General features: G+C 46.2%; 1 protein-coding gene and 1 long non-coding RNA gene across 3 annotated transcripts in view; one reads left to right on the top strand and one right to left on the bottom strand.

The window, feature by feature from the left end:
* The window catches only part of PDZD2 (PDZ domain containing 2), a 468,182-nt gene that overhangs the window by 316,499 nt on the left and 124,940 nt on the right, over positions 1-26,743 (bottom strand). The window contains exons 3-5 of one of the 2 annotated variants that reach the window (XM_054488615.1): positions 19,886-20,088; positions 5,339-5,420; positions 4,898-4,979 (exon numbers count right to left, since the gene is read on the bottom strand). The exons of the other annotated variant lie outside the window; for it this stretch is intronic. The gene's annotated coding sequence lies outside the window, so the exon portion shown is untranslated. The remainder of the gene's footprint in view (positions 1-4,897; positions 4,980-5,338; positions 5,421-19,885; positions 20,089-26,743) is intronic. 2 annotated transcript variants of the gene reach the window in all.
* Positions 18,834-26,644, top strand: LOC129036917 (uncharacterized). Its single transcript, XR_008502686.1, has 3 exons — positions 18,834-19,092; positions 22,699-23,606; positions 25,927-26,644. It is a non-coding gene; the product is annotated as an uncharacterized LOC129036917 (long non-coding RNA).

The raw sequence follows: 26,743 nt of genomic DNA, 5'->3' as shown, positions 1-26,743 counted from the left end.
ACCCCCCACCCCACAATCCTCACAACCACCTTATAAAACAAGGATGTCTGGCCCTATTTTATCAACATTGGCTAATGTTTTCTGAGCATAACCGTGTGTGAGACACTGTTCTAAATAAGCACCTTTGGCCGGGCCCCAGTGACTCATGCCTGTAATCCCAGCACTTTGGGAGGCCAAGGTGGGCGGATCACCTGAGGTTAGGAGTTCGAGAGCAGCCTGGCCAACATGGTGAAACCCCATCTGTACTAAAAATACAAAATTAGCTGGCTGTGGTGGTGCACACCTGTAATCCCAGCTACTAGGGAGGCTGAGGCAGGAGAATTGCTTGAACCAGGGAGGTGGAGGCTGCAGTGACCTGAGATCACACCACTGCACTCCAGCCTGGGCGAGACAGAGTGAGAGTCTGTCTCAAAAATAATAATAATAATAATAAAATAAAATAAATAAGCACCTTCCATGGATTACCTTATTTAACTGCTACAGTGGTGCTGCAGGGAGACACTGTTAGTATTCCCCCTTTTATAGGCCCAGATAAATAATGGAATCAAAGGCTGGGTGCAGTGGCTCACACCTGTAATCCCAGCACTTTGGGAAGCTGAATCACCTGAGGTCAGAAACTCGCAATCAGCCTGGGCAACACGGTGAAACCCCATCTCCACTAAAATACAAATTTAGCTGGGCATGGTGGCGTGCACCCGTAATCCCAGCTACTCGGGAGGGTGGGGCATGAGAATTGCTTGAACTCGGAGGCAGAGGTTGCAGTGAGCTGAGATTGCGCCACTGCACTCCAGCCTGGGCCACACAGTGAGACTCTGTCTAAAAAAACAAAACAAAACAAAACAAACCATAATAATAGAATCAAAGTGGCAAACTAATATGCCCAATGTCTCACAGTTCATAAGTAACAGAGCCAGAACTAGAACCCAGACCCATTGGACTTGGCCTTGCTCCTTGTACATCAGCCTGCTGCCTGCCTGCTTCTGATGACCTTGCCCTCCTGAACTATACCTGACTTACCCGGGCCAGCACCCAGCCTGGTGGTCCCTGCTCCTCAGCCATGGATGGGCCTCATATGATAAACATGTAGTTTGTGTCAGAAGCGTGTGGCTCTCTACCTGATATTCATTCTCTCTTCCTTTATTTTGTTGGGAGTGGCAATGAATTAAACTAAAATGCAGTCTCTCTTGCAGGTATGGATAGCTACACAACATAATTCTGGCCAATGGGATGAAAGCGGAAATTGTTGGGTAGGGTTACACCAACATTCCTTTAGGGAAGAGCAGAAATGAGAGGAAAAATAAACCCCTGTGTCGTTAAGTCGCTGTTACCTGGATTTTTACCAATCCAACCAATTATCTGAATTACACCCTGAACACAGAATTTGGTGCCTGGAAGTTGGGGGAACTGAAAGTAACAGAAACTATAATGTGGAATTGGATGGGGTCAGGAAGCAGATCTTAAGGACTTGAAAGTTGCGGACTGGAAAGTGTTGACCCTAGCTGTTCAATGTGAAGTATCTGGTCAAATTGCCTACTGCTGGATGTTGCAAAGTCATTTACATGTTGACTGAGGTTGTGGAGTTAGGAAAAATGGTATGAAAAATCTAGAACATTGGTAGGTGCTTTTTTTTTTTTTTACCTTTTTTTTTTTTTTTTTTTTTGAGACGGAGTTTCTCTCTTGTTGCCCAGGCTGGAGTGCAATGGCACGATCTTGGCTCACCACAGCCTCCACCTCTCGGGTTCAAGCAATTCTCTTGCCTTAGCCTACCGAGTAGCTGGCATTACAGGCATGCGCCACCACGCTCGGCTAATTTTGTATTTTTAGTAGAGACGGGGTTTCTCCATATTGGTCAGGCTGGTCTCGAACTCCTGACCTCAGGTGATCTGCCCGCCTGGCCTCCCAAAGTGCTGGGATTACAGGCGTAAGCCACTGCACCTGGCCAGTAGGTGCTTTTTCACTCTCAGCAAAGTCTACAGCTCCCCAACTCAGTAAGCAATCAGAGATAAAGAGAACTATCACTTTGCTTAGAAAGGCCCTCTTGACATTGAGTCTGCAATCTAAATTGCCTGGGAAGCCCACATTATGGACCGTTGCAGGGTTACAAAAATCAGCTTTATCAGAAGCAGACAAGTGGTGTCCTACTAGCTGGAGTTTGTAAGTCTGCTGGCAAAAATGTGATTACCCACCAGAAACCACTGTTTCAACTGTCCTCAGCAGCATACATTAAGTAGCATATGTTAAGTTAAAATGTAGAGATATGGGTGCGGATTCTAAGTTAAAAAGTAAAGGATTCAAATCATAGGGAATTGACCAGAAACACACAGACTAGATACCTTAAAAAAAAAACTCCAACCCTGGTCCACAACAGCCTGGGATGGTTAAATCTCTACAGCAACCTTGCAACTCTTCCTCTCCCTCTTTCTCACCAGCAATTGACATCAACAAGTAAGGCTTCAAAAAGTGTTCAGCCCCCGGAAAAGGTGTCCTTCCTGTGCCCATCACAAAAGTGAATGAAGAATGACCTCCCAGGGCTGAGCGCGGTGGCTCATGCCTGTAATCCCAGCACTTTGGGAGGGCGAGGTGGGAGGATCACCTGAGGTCCAGAGACTGAGACCACCCTGGCCAACATGATGAAACCCGGTCTCTACTAAAAATACAAAAATTAGCCGGGCATGGTGGCGGGTGCCTGTAGTCCCAGCTACTCGGGAGGCCGAGGCAGGAGAATCAGGAGGTGCAGGTTGCAGTGAGCCGAGATTGCGCCACTGCACTCCAGCCTGGTGACAGAGCAAGACTCCATCTCAAACAAACCAACCAACAAACAAAAAAATGACGTCCCAGTAAGAGGCAAGGGCCATGGAAGGCCATAAACAAGGAGTTCCTTCCACCAGAGCAAGGGGTGGCCAGTGAGGACCTTTGCTATTCTTGGCCAGAAGGATTTGGTCATAGCTATGGACAGTGACCACGGTATTTTCCATCTCTTCTTTTATAAATGGAATGTTTGGAGAAGGAGTTTCGCTCTTGTTGCCCAGGCTGGAATGCAGTGGTGCAATCTCAGCTCACTGCAAACTCCACCTCCCAGGTTCAAGTGATTTTCTTGCCTCAGCCTCCCAAGTAGCTGGGATTACAGGCACCCTCCACCACACCTGGCTAATTTTGTATTTTTAGTACAGACAGGGTTTCACCATGTTGGCCAGGCTGGTCTCAAACTCCTGACCTCAGGTGCCTCAGCCTCCCAAAGTGCTGGCGTTACAGGCATGAGCCACCACGCCCAGCCCAGAAGTTTTTATTGTACTTATTTTATACCTTTTCCAGTATTGTATCTTGGGGGTACAAAAGATTGTTCACAAGGAGCCCTACCTAGCGCTGATAGAGAAGACCACATAACACCCAGAGGTCTGGGGCTCTAGTCTGGAAATGCTACCTGGATGAGGCTAGGGCGCCACCTCCCTTGGCCTACGCCTTGAATGGAAAGAAGGGTATGTCTCAGTAACCAAAGAAGGGGACTGTGGCAGAGAATTCTAGTTCCCTACAGAGTATCCTGCTCACTTTTTCCTTACTAACAGAAACCCACCTGTGTTCGAGGAGCAAGTGCCCAGCCAAAAAGCCATTTCTTAATGCACCTTCAGAGACAGTGGACATAAGATACAGTCCCGGCCCATGAAGTTGTTGGGAGAGGCATCCAGGGAGGCTCCTTTCATATGGGGTCTCTTTTTCCTTTTTCTTGCTTAGAATGCATATGTGATGGCTGGAGCTTTAGCAACCATCTTGTGACCTTGAGCAGCTATACCAGCCCCAGACATTCTACCTCCAGACTTCTTATTACATGAGAGAAAAACAGGCACCTATCTTGTCTAAGCCCTGTTAATTAGATATTCTGTTATAGCTGAATGAAATCCTTGGTGAATATATTGCTTTCATTCACTTTTCACCCTCAGTTTCAAGGCCCTGAACATAATCCTGAGTCCTTCAACTTCAGTCCTGCTACTTTTCCAATTAGCAGTTATTACTGAGTTCCTACCTCAATTTGAGGGTTGCCAAAAAATACAGAGCATGTGTCTACCCCTTAAAAAAGTGAAAGCACACCTAAACTTAACCAGTGATACATTAGCATAATTGTGCAGTCCCAGGTGTCTCACATAAACGTACAACTGATTGAGAAACATTGCAAATACAAACTACTGAGACTCCCTTAAGTCAGCTTAGGTTTTGAGAGAGCTAATTTTATTTTATTTTTTTTAATTTTTGAGACAAAGTTTTACTCTTGTTGCCCAGGCGGGAGTACAATGGCACGATATCAGCTCACTGCAACCTCCGCCTCCTGGGTTCAATCAATTCTCCTGCCTCAGCCTCCTGAGTAGCTGGAATTACAGGTACCCACCACCATGCCCGGCTAATTTTTGTATTTTTAGTAGAGAGAGGGTTTTACCACGTCGGCCGGGCTGGTCTCAAACTCCTGACCTCAGGTGATCCACCCGCCTTGGCTTCCCAAAGTGCTGGGATTATAGGCATGAACCACGGCGCCCGGCCTGGGAGAGCTAATTTGTATCTGCCTACATGGCTGACTCCACACTAGATGAAGGGCTGTGCGTATGAGGCAGAGAATTTGATCTAGCCTTTTATGCAACAAAGGTTGATTCTGCCAGGCACTGTGCTAGGCTAGAGAAGAAAAGATGAACAGCCTGTGGAGGCTGCGGTCCACTGGAGAAAGAGACCATAAAATAAACAGCAACAATAAAATGCGTAAAGACCCATGGAAGGTGCACTTGGGAGCATAGGATGGATTCTGAGAAGTGAGGCTTTCCAAGGTCAATGCTGAGGTTTTAGGAGATGAGAGAGATGTTTCCATATATTAATAAATTATAGAAGGTAAGAACCTAGAAGGAACCTCAGGGATTACCTCCTCCAGCCTTCAATTTTATAGATGAGAGAAATGAACATCAAGGCAGGCCCAAGATCCTTCAATTTCTGGGTTTGATGACCTTTGAAGAATAGGAAAAAGAGAAAAAAAAAATGAATGAAATGAAAAAGGACAACCTGGCAGCTATTTTGAGACTCTATTACCTGAAGATATTATATGTCCTATGGACTATCTGTCCAAATAAAAATGGGAATAAGTAGAAATTGCAGGTAGACTCATGAATATTGAAGGCCAAAAAAACCTAATGAATATTAGAAGTTACTTCTGTTCCCTACCTACTTCTAAAATATATTTGCTGTGGTTTTTCTGAGAAGTGAGGCTTTCCAAGGTCAATGCTGAGGTTTTAGGGGATGAGAGAGGTGTTTCCATATATTAATAAATTATAGAAGGTAAGAACCTAGAAGGAACCTCAGGGATTACCTCCTCCAGCCTTCAATTTTATAGATGAGAGAAATGAACATCAAGGCAGGCCCAAGATCCTTCAGTTTCTGGGTTTGATGACCTTTGAAGAATAGGAAAAAGAAAAAAAAAATGAATGAAATGAAAAAGGACAACCTGGCAGCTATTTTGAGACTCTATTACCTGAAGATATTATATGTCCTATGGACTATCTGTCCAAATAAAAATGGGAATGAGTAAAAATTGCAGGTAGACTCATGAATATTGAAGGCCAAAAAACCCTAATGAATATTAGAAGTTATTTCTGTTCCCTACCTACTTCTAAAATATATTTGCTGTGGTTTCAAATGTGAGCTCTGCGGTTTAAGACTGTTTACTCAGGATGTCAGGATTTGGCCAGTTCTGGGTTAATCATATTTCTAGAGTTTAGATATCTCAATTCTAAAAGAGCATACTAATTGAGGAAAGAGGGCATTTACGAGGCAATGTGCATATTTGTACAATGGCAGTTCAATGCTTTGAAACAGTTGCTATCTACTGAATAGGTAATTGACTGAAAACAGTCAGGGCTTCTGTGTTAGCAGCAAGAGAGCCAGGAGGTCACTGTGACTGCCCATTACCTTCTGATCATCCTGTCCATGTGGTATGGATCGGGCAGCCATGATACTACCAACCCACTCATCCACAACCCAGTAGATTACATCATCCACATATAGGATCATCACATGTTCTTTAATTACACCAGAGTGATTTTTTTTTAAAACAGGATAGTTATTTTACAAATCCTTTCATACCAAGCGTGCTGTTAGATGCTTCTGGTGTTTAGACTTTTGAGTACATAATCTATTTACCGTATTTAAATTCTTAGCATGTAACTACTCAGGATCTGACCTCATCATTAATTAACAATGATTCAAATATTTATAAGAGCCAGTAATACACTCTGCCACTAGCTAGCTGTAAGGCCCCAGGCAAGTCATGTAAAATCTGTGAGCCTCAGTTTCCTTACCAGCCAAATGAGGTGGTTTTACTAAGTTTCTTTCCAGCTCTGGCATTCCCCCTACACCTCCCCAAACCTTGGAGCTAAGTTAGCCAGGCAGGGATGAAGTAGCTGGCCTCATTAGGAAGCATATACACAACCACGGAAGTTTTGAATTGCAGAGGAGATGGGCCAAATTGCTTTATCAGACTTTGAGTATCTGCCAAGACAAAGGAGGAGGGGAGCCCCAGGGGTGGTTTTACATTTATGTGCTTATAACCCTATCCCAGCTTTTCCAGAATACAAGAAGAAATATATCCTACTGAATAAAAGCTCTTTGGAACAGCAATAGAACCAAGGTTTCAAGAAGCGGGGAAGAACTTGCCTGGGGGGTGGGGTACAATAGGAAATCTGGGGTTTCCACTGAGGCCCCGCAGCCTCTTCAATTTGGCAGGAGCCTAAACTGTACGGAGGCTGACCTCCACCCTCTCCCTTCCCTGGACTGCTCGCCTGCTTGCTTGCAGGAGCTAGGGCTGGAGTGCCTGATGCAGAGAATGAATTCTCAGAGGAAACCAAAAGATCACGGAGCACAAAGGTTCAACCTTGTGTCAACTGAGAAGCTCCCCCATTTCCCAGGCCTTGCTGTGGGAAAGGCCTCAGACAATGAGAAGGAAAGTCAAAGTCCATGGGAGTGAGAGGAACAAGAATCCTCAGCTGACCTCTTTCAGTCAGGAACTCAGAATTCAGAAGGAAAGATTTCAGAGGAGGTAGGAGAATATACTAACCCCGAGTCCCTCCATGACCCCTTTGCTACTCATGTGCCATCATGGCCCTTAATAGGGTGGGAGAGAAGTGATGTGGAGAGACTGTAAGAAGACGTGAGATAGCATAAATGGAGAGGAACTAGGCTGAAAACCACCGAACCTTGGGGCGAGGTCTGGGGAAATGATGAGGTTGGATCCACTGTCACTCTAGATCCTGCTGTGGTAGGGGCATGTGCACAGTTAAAAGACAGGTCTGGGCAGGGCGCAGTAGCTCATGCCTGTAATCCTAGCACTTTGGGAGGCTGAGGCAGGAGGATCACTTGAGCCCAGGAATTCAAGAACAGCCGGGGCAACATGGCAAGACCCTGTGTCTACAAAAGACTGAAAAATTAGCTGGGTCTGGTGGTGCACACCTGTGGTTCCAGCTACCTGGGAGGCTGACATGGGAGGATCTCTTGAGCCCAGTAGTTTCAGGCTGCAGTGAGCTATGCTCATACCACTGCACTCCAGCCTGGGTGACAGAGTGAGACCCTGTCTCAATATATTATATTTATATATGTATGTATATAGATATATAATATATGACATATATATGGGAAATATATATTTTTATATATAAATATATAATATATATGACATATATATATATGGGCTGGGAAAGGTCACTGCCAGGGAGGTGCCACAAGGTGACCCTGATCTTGGTGAACTTCCTACCATCCATGTCTTCAGGTTCTAAGGCTCGGAAACATGAATTCTGTCAGCACATTGCAAGGGCATCTATTTCTCATGTGTAAACATACAGGTACCAGCAAGAAAGCTCATTCATTCATTTTCAATTGGAAAGACAATTACTAAGTGGGCAGGATGTTTGCATCCACATAATCAATGCATGCTTACCCTGAAGGCAGGATGCTGCAAAGGCAAACTTGGACTAAGGAGACCCAGGTGAGTACAGGAAGGGCTCTAGCTCAGGTAGCTTCAGGCACTCCCTCTCCCACACTATAGTTGAGGCTTTGCAAAGGAAATTGTCTACTTAGCCAAGACTCCCCACTACTAGAAAACATTAGAAAAGTCGTCACTACCTTTTTATTTTTTTTGAGACGGCATCTCGCTCTGTCGCCCAAGCTGAAGTGCAGTGGTGCGATCTCAGCTCACTGCAACCTCCACCTTCCGGGTTCAAGCGATTCTTCTGCCTTAGCCTCCCGAGTAGCTGGGACTACAGGCGCCCACCACCACGCCTGGCTAATTTTTGTATTTTTAGTAGAGACAGCGTTTCACCATATTGGCCAGGCTGGTCTTGAACTCCTGACCTCGTGATCCACCTGCCTTGGTCTCCCAAAGTGCTGGGATTACAGGCATGAGCCACCACGCCTAGCCTCAGGCATCACTAACTTCTTACTCTTAGAGTTTTTGTCCCTGTTTTGCACTGACTATCCCCCTTCTATTCATATCCCCTTTCTCCAAAGTGCACATTATGACATCAATAAGTAACGATTTCTGTTCTCTGAATTACAAGCACAATCCCATTTCAGTCCATCCTCCACAAGATCACTGTGATTTGACGTTTGCTTTCTACATGCATTCAAGGACAATGTCTTACCTTGGAAACTTGGAGACTGGCTATCCAACTCTATATGTTGTATTTACTAGTTTAATTCTCAAAATAAAAACTTGACTTCCTTTATGTCTAAGTTCGGGGCTGTGAAGAAGGGATTTCACTATTGCCCCAGGTCCCGAGGACACCTCTGGATTTAGTGTAACTACGGGAGCTAGCAAAATGGCCATCTGGCACAGGCAGTTTTGATGTGCTCAGAATGGTGTCTGTGAATGCCTGCAGGAGGTGAGGACGGGAGGGACAGAACTAAAGTCACAAGCAAAGCCGGGAATTCATGTTCTTTTTTCCACTCTTGACCTGGAGCCCTACTGAGGAGCCTTATGCTCTGAATTTCCAGGCAGCTCCTGCATTTCCCAGAGCCCTGAGGCCCTGTGGCAGCATCCCAGTGCCAAAGATGAGGGAACAGATTGAGAGGGGACTGGAGACTCAGTGACAGTCAGAGCACTATGTGTCCATGACGTCACTCGGCAAAAACTCCCTGCAGATTGGAAGGCAGGTTCTCATCCATTAAGCAAAGCATTTCTCCAGGAAATTGGAAGGGGGGAAAAAATAAAACTTCTTTGTATTAGAGACAACATCGGCACAAGGGCACATCTCTACAGGGGAAATGTAGGCGGTTGGGTACATTTAGGACAGGAGTCTAATGTTTCCATTGCTGAGGCCTCAGAGGGAGGTGCTATAGGAAATAGACACTCTCAGGCATGCTGCCGATCTGGGGAATTACCAAGATTAGCAAAATGGCCATTACCTGCCACCCACCAGGTTCCACTGAAGCATTTCCAACATACTTTAAGCACCCTGGTTGGATGACTCCAAGTTCAGTATCAATCTCTTTGTGATGCTGAGCACGCAGACTGTGCCAAGTGAGACACTAAAGAAACTATGTGAAAATAACCGAAGACTTGTTCTCAACTTGAAATCTCAAGGCTTCTCGCCTGAGGAGGTGATTAAAAACTTGGCCTCCTTCCCCGATGCGGATGCTCTAGGCCCCTGCCTGGCAAGCCCAGGTGCCCTCCTGCCCAGTCCTGTCCTCATCCTTCCCTCCCGTGTTTTCCAAGGCTCTCTCCATGACACCTTCCACCCAAGCCCTTTCCCACGAGTCTCAAGACCAGAAAAAAAAAAAAAATGGAAAGAAAGACGCGTGCATGCTTCTGGTGTTCCCAAGTTCCACAAGATAAACACTGGTTAAGCCAGTGAGGAATGACTCCTCAGGCAGGAATCATTCATTCATCCAGCAAATATTCATTGAGTGCAATAAATCAAGTTTAAACCAACTTTATCTAAAACAAAGTTTAAACCAACTTTAAATAAAAGTCCTCACCTTTGGGAACTTAAAATTTAAAGTGGTGGCCAGGCGCGGTGGCTCACGCCTGTAATCCCAGCACTTTGTGGGGCTGAGGCAGGCTGATCACTTGAGGTCAGGAGTTCAAAAGCAGCCTGGCCAACATGGTGAAACCCCGTCTCTACTAAAAATACAAAAATTACCCGGGTGTGGTGGCGGGCACCTGTAATCACAGCTACTCGGGAGGCTGAGGCAGGAGAGTCGCTTGAATCTGGGAGGCAGAGATTGTGGTAAGCCAAGATCGTGCCACTTCACTCCAGCCTGGGCGATAACGCAACACTCTATCTCAAAAAAAAAAAAAAATCTAAAGTGGTCTTTCCAAGCCAGCCTGAACCTCAGAATCATCTGGGCTTCTTAAAGATAGGCCAGATCCAGATCCAATCCTTAGAGATTCTGATTCCCAAGACCTGAGGGTGGTGGTAGCGAGCAGATATCTGTACTTGTAATGAGTGTTTTGGGTAACTGGTATAACAGGGTCCTGGAAACTATTGATCAATTAGAACAAGAGGTGCCAATTCCTGCATGACTGAGACTGGGACCACAGGAAGAAAGTTAATTTTAACATCCTAATGTCTCCAGAGACTCCTCATTTCCCACCCATGTAGGGTTGTAAGATTCAGCAAATAAGAATGTATAGCTCCCAGTTAAAAATGAATTTCTGAAAACAACAAATAATGTTTTAATATAAGTATGCTCCAAATATTGTGGTATATCTTAATGTAGGCATGTCCCATGTAATAGTTGGGACATATTTATACTAAAATATTATCCATTGGTTATCTGAAATTCAAATTTAACTGAGTGTCTGGTATTTTATGTGGCAACCCTACTCCTACCCCATCCCAAAATGAAGCTCTCAGAGGCTGTGACCTGCCTGCCTGTCTGCCTTTGTGACATATGGAATCCCAGTCGGCACCTCTACCCTGCCTCAACAGGCCTTTCACTTCTTCCTGAATGCAGATATCACCCATGGGCCAGGGCCACCCACACTGTGCCAGCATAGAGCGAATGAGTCAGCCCTGGGATCACAGCTCATCACCCGACTCTGAGGAACTTCTCTTCCTGGCCCCCTGTTATCTCAGGCTCTGGTCTCATATGCCCACATCTGCTCCTCACAGCCCAGCTGCCTTCCCTAAATGCCTCTATTCGCCCAAACCCTGTAAATAGTAGTCCCCTCTGGCCAACGGACCTCCTGAAATAGGCACTGACAAAATGAGACGTCTGTCTCACATTATACAACTGTGTTATAAGGAAGAAAGAAGATCAGGAACAGAAAAAAAAGATTAGAAATAGAAAAATGTTTGAAGTAATCACAAGAAGTAATCCGCCAGTGATTTTCAAATCATGATCCTAGGACTACGTGCAGCATTTAAACACAGCTGCTCTGATTCTATTAGTTTCATTTGCTTATGCTTCTGGGGAAGATTTTATCTGAATGAATTTAAGCAGCTAACACATTGAAGTATAGAGTTGGCGACCAGTTCTAAGAGATGCTCACAATGGCCTGTGGAGAACACTGTGCACTGTATACCCACTACTTCCTCCCTTTTTACCCCCTAACAGAAGCCTGGGTTTTTGTTTGTTGTTGTTTTTTTTGAGATGGAGTCTGGCTCTGTCGCCCAGGCTGGAGTGCAGTGGCACAAGCTCAGCTCACTGCAACCTCCAACTCCTGGGTTCAAGCAACTCTCCTGCCTCAGACTCATGAGTAGCTGGGATTACAGACGTGTGCCACCACACCCAGCTAATTTTTGTATTTTTAGTAGAAACGGGGTTTTACCACATTGGCCAGGCTGGCCTTGAACTCCGGACCTCAAGTGATCTGCCCACCTCAGCCTCCCAAAGTGCTGGGATTACAGGTGTGAGCCACTGGGCTCAGCCTGAATCCCAGTTTTTGTGTAAGGATTCAACCATCCTCCTCCACACATCAGGGGCCTCAGCTTCAAAGAAGGGCCTAACTGATCAGTGGTGTAAGTGACATCCTCCCCTTGCAGCAGGGTTTCAGGAATGAGCAGGTGACCCAACACTGGGAAATGAGACATGAGGTGATGCCTTCTGGAATCTTCTGGAGAACGTTGCCTTGCTCCTAAGACAAAGTGCTGAGATGTGATAGTCTCTCTTCTTCCTCTGGATGTTATCAGCTCTCAGTGACACGCCTGGAACTGCTGCTACTACCCTGCTCCAGCCTAAATGAAGCTTAATCCTGGGGATCACAGAGCGAGAGGGAAAATGAGATTGGGACCCTGAGGACACTGCGGAACCACTGAATATCCTTCCTGCTGAAGCCGGTTGGGGTGGATTTTTGTAACCAGCCTCTCGAAAACATCCTGTTATATGTGTGCTTCTGTGCTTGGAGCTGCATATTAAAAGGAAACGTCTAAGACAGACATGCAAATTTAAACTTCTGAGATTCGCAGCAATAAAAATGGATCTACCTGTCTTTATTTCTATCCCAGAGGGCAGAAATGTGCTCATCCTTATTTCTCTATAGACACTGGCTTTCACTTTTCTTTGACTTTAAATAAAAATAGCTCTACTTTAATGTTTGTTGATGAAATATCAAAAATAAACTTACTCCTCCTTCTGGCAAAACCTCCATATTTAAACAGTCTCAGAACCACAAGAAAAAGCACAAGGTGTTTGAACTGCCTTGTGAACTTTTCTTTGGAACACAGGCAAAGGCAGAGGCTGAAGCCCCCCTGGCATCCTTAAGGCGCAGAATCCCACAGCCCATGGATAGATTCCTGTGCCGGCTCCACCCCCCAACCCACTCTCACGTGCTTGACTTTTCCTGCCGCGTTCCCCTCCAGTGACTATTGAGCTGGTCCCCAGGCTCCAAGGGTAGAACTCCCACTCTGCAAACTTTCCACCAATGCTGCTTCTCCCATTTCATGCAGTTCCATAAACCTATAAGTGAACTCTTCAGAAGAGGGCTGGAGGCTTGACTCTGGACTACTGACTCTGGAAAAGTGAGCTTGCTTCTCAGGGCTTCTAAGAGGTACAGTAAAGCCACCAGAAACTGGCGACATCTTCAATCCTCCAGCGAAGACATAACTAAAGTAGTGAATGGCTCCAGTTCAGGAGTGCTTATTCCAGCACAGCAAGACAGAAACACAGCCAAAGTGGGCAAGAAAATATCATACGGATTAATCATGGATGCTAATAAAAACGAACACGTGAAGCTGCCAAGGAGATGAGAACAGGCATACCGAATTGAGGCCAATTTATTCCCTAAATATTTACCGAGTGCCCACTACCCCGTGCCAGGCATTACCATAAATTGCTAAAAATACAAACTGAACAAGTTCTGTTTTTGTCTTCAAGAGATTCCCAATTTTCCTAGGGACAGCTACATAAATAACGCCAAAGGATGGCAGAATTCACTAGGTGGAATTGGGGGTAATAGGAGTCATTTACACAAGCCCAGTCCTGTGGAATCCTGAGGGTAAACATGCAGGTGGTATGTTGACACAACAGGCAGGGAGGGCTGGCGTGGAGGGTGTGCGCAGTAGAGGGTGTGCGCAGTGGTGGGGCTGGGAGTTAGTGTACAGGTGTAGTTTGGGGCAGAATGCACATGGAGTTTGACTTTTGTCACATAGGTAATGGGTTTTGCTTGTTGGTGGTTTAATTTTTTTTTTATGCAAGAGAGATATAACCAGATTTGTGATTTCATTTCAGAAAAGAATCTATATGAGAAAATGTTTGCCATAATACGTGAGGAGAAAGTAGGTTACAAAGTAGTTTTGATTGTTTTCATTTTTAAGAATGAAATTGATATGCAATGTCTTTGAAGGATAGTCACTAAAATGACTGTTTTCATCTCAGGAAAGGAGGTCTATGAGTGGTTTTTCACCTTTAAATATCTGGATCTTCTAAATGTTTATGAACATATATTACTTTACTGATTTAAAAACACCATGTGGCTGGGTGCGGTGGATCACACCTGTAATCCCAGTGTGTCCGGAATTGGTGGGTTCTTGGTCTCACTGACTTCAAGAATGAAGCCGCGGACCCTCGCGGTGAGTGTTAAAGTTCTTAAAGATGGTGTGTCCAGAATTTGTTCCTTCTGATGTTCAGACGTGTTCGGAGTTTCTTCCTTCTGGTGGGTTCATGGTCTCCCTGGCTTCAGGAGTGAAGTTGCAGACCTTCACGGTGAGTGTTACAGCTCTTAAGGCGGCACATCTGGAGTTGTTCGTTCCTCCCGTCCAGAGTTGTTCATTCCTCCCTGTGGGTTCCTGGTCTCGCTGGCCTCAGGAGTGAAGCTGCAGACCTTCCTGGTGAGTGTTACAGTTCATAAAGGCAGTGCAGACCCAAAGAGTGAGCAGCAGCAAGATTTATTACAAAGAGCAAAAGAACAAAGCTTCCACAGTGTTGAAGGGGACCCGAGCCTGTTGCCACTGTTGGCTCGGACAGCCTGCTTTTATTCCCTTACCTGGCCCCACTCACAACCTGCTGAATGGTCCATTTTACAGAGAGCTGGTTGGTCCATTTTACAGAGAGCTGATTGGTCCATTTTGACAGGGTGCTCATTGGTGTGTTTACAATCCCTGAGCTAGACACAGAGTGCTGATCGGTGTATTTACAATCCTCTAGCTAGACGTAAAAGTTCTCCAAGTCCCCACTAGATTAGCTAGACACAGAGCACTGATTGGTGCATTTACAAACCTTTAGCTAGACACAGAATGCTGATTGGTGCGTTTACAATCCCTGAGCTAGACACAGAGTGCTCACTGGTGCATTTATAATCCTACAGCTAGACATAAAAGTTCTCCAAGTCCTCACCAGATTAGCTAGACACAGAGCACTGATTGGTGCATTTATAAACCTTTAGCTAGACACAGAGTGTTGAGTAGTGCATTTACAATCTTTTAGCTAGACACAAAAGTTCTCCAAGTCCCCACCAGATTAGCTAGATACAGAGTGCTGATTGGTACATCCACAAACCCCAAGCTAGACACAGAGTGCTGATTGGTGCATTTACAATCCTTTAGCTAGACATAAAAGTTCTCCAAGTCCCCACCAGATTAGCTAGGTACAGAGTGCTGATTGGTGCGTTTACAAATCTTGAGCTAGACACAGAGCACTGATTGGTGCATTTACAATCCTTTAGCTAGACACAAAAGTTCTCCACCAGATTAGCTAGATACAGAGTGCTGATTGGTGCATCCACAAACCCCGAGCTAGACACAGAGTGCTGATTGGTGCATATACAATCCTCTGGCTAGACATAAAAGTTCTCCAAGTCCCCACCTGACTCAGGAGCCCAGCTGGCTTCACCTAGTGGATCCTGCGTGGGGGCCACATGGGCGGAGCTGCCCACCAGTCTCATGCCACACACTCGCACCCCTCAGCCCTTGGGTGGTCGATGGGACCGGGCGCCTGTCGGGGAGGCTCGGGCCGCAGGGGAGCCCACGGGGTGGGGTGGGGTGGGGTGGGGTGGGTGGGGTGGGGTGGGGTAGGGGGAGGGGGGCTCGGGCATGGCGGGCTGCAGGTCCCAAGCCCTGCCCCGCAGGGAGGCGGCTGAGGCCTGGCGAGAATTCAAGCACAGTGCGGGTGGGCCGGCAGTGCTGGGGGATCTGGTGCCCCCTCTGCAGCTGCTGGTCTGGGTGCTAAGCCCCTCACTGCCCGGGGCCAGTGGCACCTGCCAGCCACTCCGAGTGCGGGCCCGCCAAGCCCGTGCCCATCCGGAACTCGCGCTGGCCGGCGAGCGCCGAGCACAGCCCCGGTTCCCAGCCGCACCTCTCCCTCCACACCTCCCAGCAAGCAGAGGGAGCCGGCTCCAGCCTCGGCCAGCCCAGAGAAGGGCTCCCACAGTGCAGCGGCGGGCTGAAGGGTTCCTAAGTGTGGCCAGAGCGGACGCCGAGTCCGAGGACGTGCTGAGAGTGAGCGAAGGCCGCCAGCACGTTGTTACCTCTCACTAGCACTTTGGGAGGCCAAGGCAGGCAGATCACCTGAGACCAGGGGTTCGAGACCAGGGATTCAAGACCAGCCTGGCCAACATGGTGAAACCCTATCTCTACCAAGAATACAAAAAAAAAAATTAACCAGGCAGGGTAGGGTGGCATGCACCTGCAGTCCCAGCTACTCGGGAAGCTGAGGCAGAAGAATAGCTTGAACCTAGGAGGTGGAGGTTACAGTGAGCCAAGACTGCACTACTGCACTCCAGCCGGGGCGACAGAGCAAGACTCTATCTCAAAATAAATAAATAAATAAATAAATAAATAAAATAAAAAATAAGGCCAGGCGCGGTGGTTCATGCCTGTAATCTCAGCACTTTGGGAGGACGAAGCAGGCAGATCATGAGGTCAGGAGTTCGAGACCAGCCTGGCCAACATAAGTAGCCTGTCTCTACCATAAATAAATAAATAAATAAATAAATTAAATAAATATGCAATGTATGGGGAGTAGGGTAGGGACCCGAAAGAATGTCTGTGCACTGAGTGAGACCACAGGGCAGGGAGGCAGTTGGAGGACTGTTCCTCATAGCTCAGATGGGATCCAGTGACTGCTTGGATAGGGGAGTGGCAATGGGATGGTGGGGGAAGGGGCTGGCATTTTAGACAATTTCAGAGGCACAGTTAACTAGTCTTGGTGACCACTTGGAATGAGGTTAGTGGGGAAGGGGATAGAGAAAAGGAGGAGTCCAAGATGACCTAGGGAACTGGAGAGACCGAGGGGCTCCCCCAATAAAGTCCCCTTATTCACACAGGCCTTGTCCTTTGCCTCTTACGCTCCAGGAATCTGAGCTTGGCACTCTTGTCAGGGCTCCAAACCAGACTTCTTGCCTTTCTGTTCCATTGGCTAGCTTCAGACCTAGTGGGAATGGCCAAGGCTTTCCTTCGTACTGTGACAGTGGACTGCCCCTCCCCCATGTCCACCTCACGCATGCTGGCCACACTCATGAAGCCTTAGTCCAAAACTCCCCATCTAAATCCACAGGGCCCGGGAGAGCCAGGTTTGTTACCGGAAGCTCACAAAGCTCAGCCTCCTTTAAAGCAATTAAAAGCCCAGTGTGGGAGACCTTTGGCACCAAGTTTTTCCACCTACTAGGCTCTCGGCACAGATCTAACAGTCCACCAGTGTTGGAAGGCCAACGCGTTACCCTGGAGCCAAGTGGGAGATGACTATACACACACACACACGCACACACACCCGCTCTGTGAGTGCAGCTCTCCACTCTCTCTTCGCCTTCCAATTTCCCAAAGCTCCCATTCAACAAGGAAAACATGGATCTGATTATGAGGTTTGACTTGGGCCAAACAGTTGCAGCCCTACTCTCATCAGGCAGACTGGAGTAGGGGCCAATTTCCATCATAAAGGCCAAGGGAAATGAGTGACAAGTATAGAACTGAGCTGGCTGGGCCAAGGAGAAGGAGCTGCAAAGGAGAAAATTGTCTCTATTACGTCAAATCCGTCCTCAGATAATGAACTGCCAAGCCGCCACATGCTTTTGCAGCATCACATTAATCTTTCTTTCTTTTTTTTTTTTTTCAATTACATCTCTATTCCAGCCACCTAATAAAAAAGTGTGGATCCACTCCCTACTCCGACAAGGATCTATGGAACATGAGAAACAGGCAAATTCTAACTAGAGGACAGTATTTACAATCGGCTCCAGATTCCCAAAGGAAAACAATTTTGACTCAAGTAAGTAATTTGAGAAAGACAACTTTCGAAAAGTTTAGGCATGAAGACGTTTGTACTATAGCGTGAGGAAGAAAGGCTAATTAGAAAACAAAATGTAGTTGGCAGCCTGCTGGAGTTGGCTCTCGATGTTTCCCAAGAGCTGATTGTTAAAATTTCAGGAAGTTTGCAAGCTGGTTGACATCATGTTGATACTTTGAAACCAGCCATGGTAGGAGTGTTTACACCACAGAAATTGGCAAATGCTACAAATCAGGATGGCCCCGCCCTGCCAGCCATTTGTTAAACATTTAACAGCACACTAAGGAGTATGATCCCTTTCCATTTTTAAAGTTCTATTTATATACACATTGGTGTATGTGTAAAAAGTCAGGAAGTAAAATAGCTAAAACATTAAAACACTAACTGTTTTCATTCTGGGTGGTGAGACTAACAAGCAGTTTTTTGGTTTTTGTTTTTTTTTTTGAGACGGAGTTTTGCTCTTGTTTCCCAGGCTGGAGTGCAAAGGTGGTGTGATCTTGGCTCACTGCAACCTCTGCCTCCCAGGTTCAAGCGATTCTCCTACCTCAGCCTCCCAAATAGCTGGGATTACAGGCATGCACCACCACACCTGGCTAATTTTTTTTCTATTTTTAGTCGAGATGGGGTTTCACCATGTTGGTCAGGCTGGTCTCGAACTCCTGACCTCACGTGATCTGCCTGCGTCAGTCTCCCAGAGTGCTGTGATTACAGGTATGAGCCACCACACCCAGCCACTAACAAGTAGTTTTTATCTTCTTTGACTTGTTTTCTTTTTTCTACGTGAACCTGTATTCTCTGTACAATGATCAACTTTTTGGCAAAGGGGGCGGTTTCTTTCCCTTCTGAGCTCTGATTCACACCTTTCCTCGTCTTTCTTTTATCTACTCCTGCCCTGGCCTCCCAGGTTTTTACCCTCTGTGTAGGGTGGTGCTCAAATCTGAACTACCCACCTACCCCCAGGTGAAGTGGAACTCCAGGAAATAAGAACGGATGAGCAGATGCCAGGCTCCAGGAAGACACAGCCCCGGCTCAGCCCACACCAGGCTTAGGGCTGGGGTGAGCTGGCTTCTGGACCTCTGCTCTGGGCATAAAGCTGTTATTGGTGATTTAACAAAGGAGGGATGAACAGCTGGGGAGAACAGGAGTCACTGCCCAGGTCACCATGGGACTCTGTGGCTGGAACACCATTCCTCTAGGTGTCGACATCGGCTTTCACCAGCTGCATGCTAGCTATTCCTGATGTCTGTAGAGCGGGTAGATCACTCTCAACACTCTTCCATCTATGATCTCATCGTATCCTTGCCATGATTGGGTGCTCTCCCAATTTAACAAATATGTAAACACAGGCCCAGAGAGCCCAAGTGACTTGTCTAAAGTCACACAGCCAGGAGCTGAGCTGGGACAATAATCCAGGTATTAATACTGAATTTCAGGGGTTTTTTTCCACTAGACTATCTCCCTCTCTCTGTCTCTCTCTTTTTCTAGGTAGATAAATCAATATATCTATATAAATATTTTCTGAGACAGAGTCTTGCTCTGTCACCTAAGCTGCAGTGCTGTGGCATGGCCTTGGTTCACTGCAACCTTTGCCTCCTGGGTTCAAGCGATTCTCCTGCCTCAGCCTCCAAGTAGCTGGGACTACAGACATGCGCCACCATGCTTCACTAATTTTAATTTTTTTTAATTTTTAGTAGAGACAGAGTTTTGCCATGTTGGCCAGGCTGGTCTCGGGCTCCTGACCTCAAGCGTTCCACTGGTCTCAGCCTCCCAAAGGGCTGGGATTACAGGCATGAGCCACCGCGTCTGCCTTTCACTAGACTATATTGAATACATCATAAGACCCCAAATTTCTTGCTGAATAGTTAGAATGAAACTTGAGCTCCTATTGTCTCATGATTAAATAAGTCTAGGAGCTTTTTTGAGTAAAGGAAAGGGGCTACTAGCCCCAAGTTGACTTGGTTTTGGAACCAGTTTATGGTCTCTGCAGGAAAGTAAGTAAAATTCCATCTTGTTTTTTCCTACTTCCTACGTGCTCCCTGTACCAACGACTTTTGACTGTCAGGTGAATGTTGGTGTTACAGACATGTTGCTTCTCAATGGCTTTCACTTCCTAATCCCATAGACTGTGACTCTCACGAACTACATGTTGCCTCCAAAGTCCTCTGTCTCACATGAACATGAGAAAGCCGGGACAGGAGGGGCTTACTGATACTCCATGGAACCTTCTCAAGCAGACAGTGAATAACACGTGTGTCCATACAATAGTCCAGCTTCAATCAATGGTCTCCTTGCTCCAGTTACTCAGTTGGCCTGCAGAAACTTTCGGTTGGTCTGTGATTGATGGAGAGGCCTGATTCTGTGCAGATGTAATTCTTCTAAAAACAGGAGGTGCCCTCCAGGCACAAATGTCTAGGAAACCATGAAAAAAAAAGGCAGCACTGATTCCAAAGTCTTGTTGACCAAACTTTTAAGACAGAAATTTAAAATTTATCCAATCTACTATATTCTAATGTTGCGCCTGGAAGATCAAAGAACCACCCAGATCCGTAAGACAGGGGCCAAGTGGTTGGAGCTGAGGTGCCAGTTAGAAACAAATGCTTGTTCCTTGGTGCCAAAAAGAAGAACTAGCGCTCAAAGAATTTTCTCAGGAAGGCAATTTTACTTCCATAGAAGGGTGCAACTCGTGGATGGGGCAATAGTGAGAGCACACCTGAACAATGGAGGGGAAGGGGTTCTTATTCCTGATGCAGGTAGCCCCTACTGCTGTGTTGTTCTCCTATTGGCTAGGGTTGGACCACACAGTCTAAGCTAATTCCGATTGGCTATTTTAAAGAGAGCAGGTGTCTGACCCAGAGTGGCGGGGTGAGCAGTTGCGCAGGAAAGATGGTTATAGAACAGGTAACTAAAGGTGACTTAGGTCAGAGCAGGTGACCAGGATGAGTTAGGACGGAGCTGGTGACCCGGGGAACAGATGTGAACTACTGATTAAAACTGGTGGAAAAGGTTGTTTACTGAAACTACAAGGAAGTTAAACTTTAAAATGGAGGACAAAGAACTGAACATTCTGACATATTGATTCTTTGAAGAGAAATTTAGAACTCACTATATCCATCATGCCCAATCCTGCTCCTCTCCCCACCCCCACACCAACCAGATGGGGCATCTCCACCTTCATTGATTTACATATTGGGATTCCGTATCAAAAATCTTAAATTAAGAAGGGGTTCCAGTGCCTAAAAAGTAGTATATTTGAAAATCTCTCATCTAATCTAATTATCTCATTTAATAGGTTAAAAAAATTGAGGCCTAAGAAGGGAAAAGTCACCCAGGCAGTGAGTGAAGGAGCCAGGCCTGCCCACTAACTACATCCAATCCCTCTTGCGTCAACTGTCCTTTAATAACCACACCCAATCACTCTTGCATCAACCGTCCTTTAACTTGCCAGGCAGTTAACCTTGGCCTCATGCAATCTTCCTGTGCTTCTGGTCTATCACACTGTTCTTGTTCTTGCTGATGAGTAAGTGATTGTTTTCAATTGGGGTCTGGGCTTCAGTACCTACAGTGGCCTCCTTTTTGACTTACACCTCCTGTTCCTGGACCCTGGCCAATCCAACAGCAGACCTGCCAGACCTCATCTTAACTCCATATCCTCTGTCTCCCCCAACCACACAAATCTACACAATGCACACACAATGCAAATCTACATAGATCTTGGTGGCCCTGAAAACTTCGAAAACACTCCCATCAGCCCAGGATGTAATAGACTTTAATAAACCCAGTGCCCCATGCATAGTAGGCACTGATTCAGTGTTACTAGTGGTGCTGATGATAAGCTTAGGGATGACAGGTAGCTATGCACAAGATAAATACCAAAATATACTGCAACATCCACACAGACTGAGATCTCCCCTAGCTCTGAATAGTTACATGAATATTAAAATAGTCACAGACAGTCCCTGTATCACTCTTGATTTCTTGTTTTGTCAAATAGAAAGTAGCAGAACTATATCTGTTGTCACAGAGGTTCCCAATTTATAAACAGCAAATACATTAGACTCAAAGCTCATCCTGGGGCAGTTTCATTAAATCACGCTTATTTGCACATCCAGAGGATTTTCCCTTCTTAAATTGCATCATGGTAGTGTTTCCATAAACAGCAAGCTTCCCTAATGATTCAACCATACATGCTTCTTTAGCAAAAAAAGTACACACATTTTCAAGACTACAACTCCTGCAAAATCTGAGGGGCACTTAAATGAAAAATAGAAGGGAAAAAAAAGTGAAAAGACAGAAGATAAGACCTAGAGCTGAGGCTATTCATGGCATCTTGATTTTTTTTTTTTTTCTAAATTTGAGGCTCTAAGAGAGCTGGAGCCACAGCAGAGAAACTGCCCTGGTTTGGTGCTTTGCACATAAAGCATCCCTCTGAACCCCAGTGCGTAGAGCTCTCCCAGCCGCTAGCTTCCATTTACATCAGGCTATTCTGGGGTGGCCATAGCTTGCTAGTAGCATCTCCTTCCAGGAATCTGGCCTGGACCAAGAAATCTCACAACCCTAAAGACCAATGGAATTAGAACATACTCTGGGTCCCTGGAGTATTGTAGTCCTGTTAATAATTCCTGACCCCACTGACAGCCAATGGCAGCCAATGAACTGGAAACTGGGGGTGACTCAGGGTTACCTGGGATGGCAGCTACTCAGGATGAATTCTGCAACCCCAGACAAGCCCTCCAAATACTCTCTTCCAATCAAAAGCCTGCCATTCAGCTGCAAATGAATTCTCTCTGAAGCACATATGGGGAATCCTATTCAACTGGTTCCGTCAGTTCCCGTTGTCTGGCAGTATCTCTGAGCCCAGCTCTGGGAGATTTTCTTTAAACCTGTAGGAGACCTGAGTGTGTGAGGATGGTGTCAGATCTCAAGCCTCTGACACCATCGGTTTGGCTTAAGAAGCTGTGGTAGAACTAAATTATCTGACATTTTCTTCTTCATCCTCTTTTATTTTTCCTCCACAAACAGAACAAGCTCCAAATGTGACCTACTTTCCCTTTCTTTGTGATTATGCAGAACTCACAAAGCTTTATCTTCAGCCTGACTAATATTTCCAGTGACATGCTTTTCATCTTTCGGAAAAGAAGAGTCTGCCTCAGGCTGCCAGAGAATTTAAGTCTTGGTGAGATGACCGACGAGGACAGATGAGTTACAAAGACTTCACTTGGGGACTCATAAGACACTTTGACCTAGCACAAGAAAAAAACAAAACAAAACAATAACAAAATCCAGATTCTGCCTCTTGAAAGTAATTAGCATTTAGTCTGAAAGTTTTCATCAACAAGAATACCATCAAGATGGTGTTGATGAGCTGAGTGACTCTGAAGTTCCTCACCACAACCCAAGTCCTGTAACTCTAGACTCTGTGGCCTCGGCCTGGGAATCCTGCCACCCTCCAAAACCCACTCAGGCACTTCCAAATTCTGCATTTTGCATTAAAAATTAATTGACTTCTTCCACCTCTTCAGTGACTCAGAACACAACAGCGTTTCAAAGTATCAGGAGAAACAATTTAAAAATAAAAGCCAAGCACCCAGCTTAGGAGGAAACCTGGCTCTTTTAGTCAAAATTCAGCTGGTCTTGACTTTCCTCCACTATTTTTACCTTGGAGGCTGTGCATTTTTTAAACGTCTGATCTGCTGTCCTTTTCCCGACATTGAAATTCCAAATTACAATTCGTAATCGGGAAACATTTGCTTGGTGACTTTAGAAATGTCCCTGCTGGCCAGAAATTCTGGCACTAGGATTTTGAGCCAAAGCTTCTCTTTTATCCTCAGTGAGGTGAAACAGGTCCTGCTAAATGTTTACCAGACAAATTGTTCAAAACAGAAACAGACTTGCAGCCCTGGGATCCAACTGCATTTGCTTCGATCCAGGTTTGTTCAGCTTCATGCCACCTTCGGGCTGTCTGGTCAGTACGGACTTACACACAAGCCACACGGCTTGAAGGGTCTGGAAAAATCACTGTGTCCCAATGGGGCTCTCCGGCTGCATCTGCCCTCAGCAATGCAGGGATGTGGATCTCCAGCGCCCTGAGCATCATCTCCCCTGCAAACCGAATTCCATCCCCACTGCTGTTAGGTAGTTCAGTTCATTCACTCATTCATTCTGGAAGAATTTACTGACACCTGGGGGCAGCACAGGCAACATGAAGGTGATGGAAACAGACATTGTCCCCACCTTTAGGGAATTTGTGAGGGTGATGAGAAAGACAAGGATTCCCAGTATTACCATAGAGAAGCTGTAGTGCTGTTGGTTCTCAGCCTCTGCCTCTCCCTCTTCCTACATGTGATCCCGTTACCCCTCCACCGCTGTCCCTGCTCCAGTGCCACTAGAAATCTCTGGTGCAATCATGACATGAGGCAGGGATGATTGAAGAGCTGCTCAGTGTCATACCCTTCAACTAGGCATCAGTTCAGCCTCATCACTGCTTAAGTCCTGATCTTGTGTCTCAGTTTTTTTGTTTTTGTTTTTGTTTTTTTTTTGAGGCAGAGTCTTGCTCTGTTGCCAAGGCTGGAGTGCAGTGGCACAATCTCGGCTCACTGCAACCTCCGCCTCCTGGGTTCAAGCGAATTCTCTTGCTTCACCCTCCCAAGTAGCTGGGACTACAGGCACGTGCCACCATGCCCAGCTAATTTTTTGTATTTTTAGTAGAGACGGGGTTTCTACTACTAGGCTGGAGTGCAATACCCTGATCACTGCTCACTGCAGCCTCAGCTTCCTGGGCTCAGGTAATTCTTCCACCCCAGCCCCCTGAGTAGCTGGGACTACAGGCGTGCACCACCATGCCCAGCTAATTTTTGTATTTTTTTTATAGAGATAGGGTTTTGCCACGTTGCCCAGGCTGGTCTTGAACTCTTGGGTTCAAGTGATCCACCTGCCTCAGTCTCCCAAAGTGCTAGGATTACAGGCATGAGCCACCACGCCTGGTCTCACAATCTTAATTTACCATTTTTAAATCTAAGCAACAGCTCACGACTAGCCACATATTCAAAGATTCGTCTACCTCGGTGTTCTTTCTTACCCATTGACTCTTGGGGCCCTGCAAAGGTCCCGTCCAGCTAGGGAAGTGGTGACCACTTTTCATGGGGCCCCAGGACACACAGCATGCTGTCAGCAAACCGAACAACACAGAACTAAATCACAATGATGTCTTCCGGCCTCAGGGATGCGCCTCTGCTAGTTTGGAGATGGCTTGGGGACAACTAATTGCTTTTCAGCTCAGGCTACACAGCTTTCTCACTTCCATTATTCCCCAGAGCCATATTTTCCCGAGCTGCATTTTTCAGAGAATAGAGTCGGAGGAAGACAGAGAGAGATAACAGCGGCGGGCAGGAAATTGATTTTTATCTTCATTAGAAGTTAGATTACCATCTTCAAAATCCTTCACTTCAAACAATAAGCAGTCCTTTCCCAGTGGTAGCTTTTGGGCTTCAAGTTGAAGGTTGAGGCTGCAAACTAGAGGGAAGTGTGGCCACCGATGTTCTGGGAGGGAGGAAGAGCATCCTCCAGCGAGGAGTACATGTAGTTTCCTCTCCAGAGCTCTGATAATCTGGTTACCATTAGCAGTGGTGTTGAAGGAATGTCAGTGGTCCTCTGATGTGGCAGTGGATGAGGTCTGGGTTATAAGTAGAGAGGGGGCTCCAGGAGAGAGTGCCATCATCAATGGGCCTGAGAACCCCAATTCAGTCTCTGTCCTCTTCCTTTGGGTAATTGTTTTTTTTCTTGAGATGCAGTCTTGCTCTGTGGCCCAGGCTGGAGTGCAGTAGCGCGATCTCGGCTCACTGCAAACTCCACCTCCCGGGTTCAAGCAATTCTCGTGCCTCAGCCTCCCGAGTAGCTGGGATTACAAGCATGCACCACCACGCCCAGATAGTTTTTGTATTTTTAGTAGATACAGGGTTTTTCCGTGTTGGCCAGGCTGGTCTCGAACCCCTGAACTCAAATGATCCACCTACCTAGGACTCCCAAAGTGCTGGGATAACAGGTGTGAGCCACTGTGCCTGGCCCCTTTGGGCAATTCTGAAGCAATGGTAACAACCTTGCCAAGGCGATTCAGGAAAACTGGGCATCGGGGCATTTGCCAAAGGAACACATGATGAAAAACGGGAAGAGGAGGAAGACCCAGAACACAAGTCTGAGACAGCACGAAGTGGACATTGGAAAATACTGACATGGGAAAACTTTTTTTTTCAGGGAGGAGAGAATTTCTAGAAGAGGAAACAAAAGTCCTTTCTGCCATCAGATTTCCTGAATGCTCCTAAAGAAGATGAAGAAAGTTTTGTTTGTTGTTCAAAACTTTCATGTGTACAGGAGGGCAGGAGGGGCTTTGACTTGAGGTTGCCCTCCTTCTTAGAGGCAAATATTCCAGAAGTTCCAGGAGAGTTTTTGGACATCTGATCTAGAGGCAAATCCTCTAAGGGTTTATTTTCTGTCCCTGAGACCTGAAGGTTTGAGAGGAAAAGTGAAGATGAAGGGGGGTGAGAGACGAAAACAGGAAATTAGCACTCTGAATCCTTCTAGAAAAACTATCATCTGGAGCTTCCAAATTGTTTTCACATCTGAAGGAAGGAAAATTCCATCTCCTTTACTTTGAGGGGTCAGAATCATGCTTCACTTTATCATGAGAAATGATGGGCTGATGCCGTGAAGGGAATGAGTGTGGATGGAAGTGTGTAAAAGCTTCAGGTTCCCTGAGTCCACGAGTTCCTCCTGAGCAGGAGTGGGTGGACATCCATGATGGGCAGCAGATGCCCTCTCCTGCAGTTCTGCAGCTTGTTTTCCAGAAGAATTCCACGGCCAGACCATCCCACTTGTATATAATAAATAACCTTCTGGGCTTAGCTATTTTGGTGCCTTCAGTCAAGTCAGAGCCCGAGCTCTCTACTCTCAGAGATTAAAGGTCTACACTATGACTTTTTTTTTTTTTTTTAATCAGAGGGCTGCCTCCTCTCCTTTACTTTCAAATTCTTTGTATTTTCAGATCCTTTGAAGACTGCTTGCAGCTGGCCAT

Source organism: Pongo pygmaeus, chromosome 4 (assembly GCF_028885625.2).
Source record: "Pongo pygmaeus isolate AG05252 chromosome 4, NHGRI_mPonPyg2-v2.0_pri, whole genome shotgun sequence".
In the NCBI taxonomy this organism is placed as follows: Eukaryota; Metazoa; Chordata; class Mammalia; order Primates; family Hominidae; genus Pongo; species Pongo pygmaeus.
The sequence above is the reverse complement of the archived record's forward strand: the minus strand, read 5'-3'. Positions and strand labels throughout refer to the sequence as shown.